This window comes from Priapulus caudatus, unplaced genomic scaffold (assembly GCF_000485595.1).
Source record: "Priapulus caudatus unplaced genomic scaffold, Priapulus_caudatus-5.0.1 Scaffold26, whole genome shotgun sequence".
In the NCBI taxonomy this organism is placed as follows: Eukaryota; Metazoa; Priapulida; class Priapulimorpha; order Priapulimorphida; family Priapulidae; genus Priapulus; species Priapulus caudatus.
Window position 1 is genome coordinate 211,487 of NW_014577087.1, and position 5,629 is coordinate 217,115.

The 5,629-nt window shown below is 49.2% G+C and overlaps 1 protein-coding gene across 1 annotated transcript in view; it reads left to right on the top strand.

Moving 5' to 3' along the window:
• The first annotated feature begins 880 nt into the window (after window positions 1-880).
• LOC106814295 (teneurin-m-like) overlaps window positions 881-5,629 on the top strand; it is a 109,147-nt gene continuing 104,398 nt past the window's right edge. Inside the window, exon 1 of the mRNA XM_014818598.1 lies at window positions 881-1,000. The gene's annotated coding sequence lies outside the window, so the exon portion shown is untranslated. The remainder of the gene's footprint in view (window positions 1,001-5,629) is intronic.

The window sequence follows — 5,629 nt, forward strand, 5'->3', positions numbered from 1 at the left end:
GCTATCCTTTCTTACCACCCCGTGTGCGGCGACTGTGTGTTCCTTTGTATTTGCTCCCCCCCTCCCCAGAACCCGCGCTGACTGACGGCAGGCAATCTGTCACCCATATGTACACATGCCTACGTGCTCTGGTGGACGAATGACCGCGGACAAATGGCTGGGGCGCTGGCGACTGCATCAGCCGCGGACAATCCCCGCCTGATTGAATTGCTCCGTGACAGATTATCCGCTGTATTACAGGGCAAATGACTTAAGCAAACGCTGCGTTTTGGAGACCTCATCTGTTATTCGTTCCGTCGCGCGGTACAAACGTGGTTAGTGTAGTTATTCGGCGCGGGCGCGAACAAAGAACCACCCCCCGAAACAGCCGACGAATGTTCCCCCCTTCCCAATTACATCCGGGGACTAATCATCCGACGGACATTATATGTGATCGTCGCGCCATTATGTCGTCGTCGCGACGGGTTTTCGGTCGCCCCCGAAATCGCGTTAGGTCGTTAGCGCTGCATGACACCTGATTATGAATTCGATTTGGCGAGTCAATAGAGAGTGCGACTACGGTTGCGTGTGTGTACGTATATGCGCTCTCACGTACGGACATTGCGGGTGATGGAGAGAGAGACGTCGCCGTGTGTCTAGCTGGCTGGTGAGACGCGTTAACGACGAGGTGTGATATTCCGTTTAGAACGTGATCGAAACTTCGATGGAGCCGCCGCCGCAAAGTTTAATAACACGTCGGTTGTAACATTTATCTTCTGAGCACGTGAGCACGTCTGCCGTGTGCGTCTGCGTTTGCATGCGCGTGTATGCGTATACGTTCACTATTTAGGGTCAGTTCTGCAGTTGATCGTGAGAAATGACCGGGATATTAATTTATTTCAGAGTGTGCATAAATACGCGGTCACAGACAGCGGGCCACGTACGCACGCACGTAGCCAGCAGCGTGTAACTGCAGATCCCTAGCGTGATCACACGTCAGCATCCCTACTATTACTCAAAGGTAAGTCAACTAAACGCGACAGACACCTGTTTGTTTCTACACGGCCTTGTTTGTGTCTGTCAGAAGCAATTCTTACGGAGTGTCGACGATGAATATTTATCACCATCTTCCCCGGGCGCGCATCTATTTGAATAGATAATTACGAAGAGTAAGGAGAACGCGCTTACGAAGTGAGAGAGACATTTCTCGAGCGCAGTGAGCAGCCGCGACAGATGTAAGTTCCAGTATAAGTTCAGCTGCACCAGTGTAAGTTCTACCGTTTGGGTAACTTCCGTTAGTGCTAGATGCTAGAGTTAGCAGTAGCGGCAAAGTTTGCAGAAAACCGCAGCAGACGTTGCTAGTGCTATCACCGTTTGGCGTGTGTCGTGCAGCGCGTACATCGGCCATGTGTCATCCGCTTCGCATTACGCGACAAATCATGTAAACTATTCCGACTAACTAAACCGTAATCTACTCGGACTAACCGTCGCTGTGCGCCGGATTAGATGCGAACGAGAGAAAGTTTTGTCGTCGTGCCGTAAATCCAGACGTCGGTTTCAGGTGGGCAGCGGCTCCGTATGCACAGCATCGCGATGTGAGTTGAATCGCGAAAAGCTCGACTGACGATTTCGCGAGAAAACCGCTACTGCTGTGTCGAGACTTTTGCATTGACTGCTCCCGGATTTGTTTCGTGAAACTCTCAGGTCGAAGCTGGTTCCTGATAAACACCTGCGATTGCCACAGCGATGTTTATATATATATATATATATATATATGCTTCGCAGACCTACAATGGACGTTTAATTCGAGTTTGCGAGGTGCACTTCGCCATTAGGCTAGCTGCTTACAAAACGACAAAGGCCTTCAGCGCTCTATAAGTAGATAGACATGTAGCCGGCTGCGCTGCGAAATAAAATCTAATGGCGACCGTAAATGTGTCGCCGTAGCTGTTTAGGGCCGTGTAGGCGTCGTCGGTCGCGTGAGCCATGCATTGTCGCGAAACCATTGTCGCGAAATTCAGATTTCAAGCGGAGAATTGAGTTTCTGGCACAATAAACAGCGCCTGTGTATATATACGCGGCATTCTGTTTAGTGTGGGTGGCGTAGATCACGGGTTACCTGAGAAAACCCCACAGCTAAGAGCCGTTTGTGTGTGTATGTGTGTGTGTGTGTGTGTGTGTGTGTGTGTGTGTGTGCGTGCGTGCGTGCGTGTGTGTGTGCATGTGGGCATGTGTGTGTGCGCGCGTGTATGCTGAGATAGGGTGGGGCAGCAACTATGAGCCTATTCATATAGGGATTCGGGATTACTTCAGGCAAGAGTCACGGCAACATTAACAGTAACTTGTAATTCAGTGGGCGCGACGCCAACAGTCCTTTGCCCTGTTAATATTTACACGGCGGACGGCTTTAGTAAGATCTAGGTATATGAACTTTTGGCATCGCTTGAAAATGACTCAAACCGCATCGAATGTATACGTAAATATTCAAGTAACAGGTTGCCGCTCTGTATAACTGCCCACTCATGCAGGTCTGCACTGTGTATAACTGGCTCTAGATTGCACATGTGGCGGCCACGCATGCCGGGGTTGTGTCTAGGGGTGGCCCGCCTTTGCCTACCATTACTCGGAAATGAGATTTTACGGTCACTCGTGGGTGGGAAGCTTTATAAATCAGTTGGACAAACAACAGCACAAGCGTCGGGGCAGGCGGCAGTAGGAGCCGGTCGGGCGGCTCGCACCGTGGTGCTATGTGCGGACGGACCCCCTGCCGTCTGCGCCCAGCCACACCGCCGAGCCCCAGCGAGTGACCCGGACGGACGCAGCGAGCTATAAAAGCGTAATGAGTTGCCGCGCGGTGGTGCGGACAAGGAAATTGCGCATGCTAGCCGCGAGGCGGCGCGGCCCCACCTTGCCGCATTTCTGATTAGACCCAACATGGAAATCGCGTTGTCCGAGCGCGCCGTGAATTGCTAAGTTATATGGTTTGTGATTGCTTTCAGCTGAAACTCCATTCACGCGCGAAATCACGACTATTCACGTGGCTGATGGCAGCCGTAAAAAATGATGATGAATTGGAGAAAATTGTGTGGCGCATTTAACATGTTTAATGTTCCCTTTCCCAACAAACCTAATGCGGTTCTTTCGATTTGAAAAGAATATATGCTGGCTGTCGTGATAGCACGCGAATTCCAAGGGTGTTGATTATTCTGGCATGTTTTATGCTTCGTGTTTCGACGTAATTTCAGTTTTGCATCGCATGCGCGCGCGCCTAGAGCTAATGACGCACACGCAGACGCGAGATGTAAATACCGCTTCGTCAACTTTTCTATTCACTTACGTTCATGCGCCACGGTCCCACACGCGAGATATATTTGAGCCGTAGTTGCGTCAGACATATCAGATAGTGAGTGTCACATCTCATTTTGCCCGTCTTCGGATTCGCTTGCGCAAGTTGCATGCGGTAAGGTAAACACAATTGCAACAATTTCGTCTACAGCTCCGTCTATATGCAGCAGGCGACAGCCACACGTGAAAGAATTCATAATATATCGCCACACGTGAAATAATTGTAGCATTATATAATAATAACATAGTATAATATAGTAGTGTTCAGTATATTTTATAGTGGTCGGTATCGCGCAGTAGCAAGGAAACTAGATGTACAAAATCTGGCCATCGAAGGTTTATAGCCAACCTCTTTAGGATTTATTCTATTCTTCTGAGGTATCCTTTGTAAGAGAAACATCGGTAAAGTACAGTTCGCGTGTCAGCGCGCACCGATTTATCAATCGTTGCATTGTTTCTAGGAAATTGCCATCATTTTCCGTTGCTGTCATGCCGCTCCTGCTCCAGCGATCTCCCCCTGTCTCGCTGTCTCCTTCTCTCTTTTTTTTTCTTTCTGGTTCACTCTCACTCTATCTCTCTCCCTCTCATTGCTTCTCGCTCGCCTTCCTCTCCCCTCACTCCGACATACACGCACAGACGATGCTGATAAAGTTAGAGTTAACCGATTCTGACGAAAATTCGATGTTTCCAGCGATTGTGCACGCCCTGCGTGTTCTGCACGCCATTTCTCGCGGGATTTCGTGAGATTTATCCTATACATTCGTTGCAGACGGGCTGACGGACGCAACTCAATATCGCTTTTGGTCTATTAGGAGCGTCTCTCGCTCGGGAATTCAGATATACTGTTTTTCTCAGTTGCACGTCACGTAACGCCGAACACGAGTGAGACGGAGTGAGACGGAGCGAGAGCTAGCGAGTTAGCCGCGGTCTATATAGTAGTCGCGAATCGATGTCACGGCAAAGTAAACTGCCGCCATTTATCTCAACGGCTCTTCTCCCAGCGAGAATCACATACTGTGAACATTTACGAGCGCGAGCTGCTTGATTGCGCTATATTCCCCGAGAGTCGGCAGAGGCGGCGGCAATGCGACCGCCACGTTATTCTCCTACCGCCATCGTCAGTGTGAGTAACTTTTTATACTTGTTGTGCGTGCACAGCGGCGTGCGTGCGGTGTACTTGTGTGTTGTAGCGGAGCATACGACATTGCAGGAAATTTTCGGCAATAATAGGCAAATGAGAATAAAGAATAACATTGAGACTTTGGTAGTAACTACATTTCGTGTTTATTTACCATAATTTTTTTATTGAGACGTTTCAAGTGCCTGTGCGCAGTAGCGGCTGCGAAGTCTCTGGTAACCGCCTCATATGTGAGCGCGGTCGTGCGAGCGTGGCCCGGTGCGCTGGCACGGCTGGCTTGCCCCCTCCCCTCCTACACGCACTGTCGATGCGCGATATCACACAAAGAAATGAGTTTTTCTTTCTTTTTTGACGCGTTGCGAGAAATATAAACGTCTTTTTTAACCAGCGATGTATTCGGGGAGTTTTTCGGGTCGTATTTGTGTTGTCAAGAAATATCAAGCTAGCCGCGGTTTATTGAGCCGTACAGTGACGGCGTTATTGTGCGGTGTACGCCGAAAAAACATGTTTTGACAACACGTATTGGGTTCTGCGAAATAATATTCATTGTGAGATTATTTATTGAATTTTTTTGGGAATAAATCGCGGAGCCAGATATACGATGAGCTTCCATCGACCATCTGGCAATATTGCATGCGTGCATGTGCATATTGCCCGTCCCTTTTATGGTCGCTGCTGCTGCTGCGTTCTGATAGGGTTCAAATACAGTTCTGAAATACTAGGAAGCCCTACTGAAATTTCACTGGAGACGAGGAAGGGGAGCGAGAGAGCGCATATTGCAGCGGTACATATATGATTCGTGTGTGCGTGGTGAGTGATGGGGGGATGCAAAGCGTTGCTTTTACTCTAAATAAAGGTTCCTCCGTCGATTTCATAAACCGAGTTTTTTTGCGTGTGGATAGGGAAATGTAGTTTTGACTGCAACATGCATGCCTTGCAACACGCAGCAAACATTCCAAACGCCCGATGCTTCGCTGCGTAGCCGTGCTGTGCGCGCAAGTTTGTAGGGAATCGTATTGCATCTCGATCGTCATCTTCCATTTTTTCTTCCTACACGTTCTCCATCCCCGCCGAGCTGACTAGCTGATGAACATCAGGGCGCGTGTGTGTGTGTGTGTGTGTGTGTGTGTGTGTGTGTGTGTGTGTGTGTGTGTGTGTGTGTGTGTG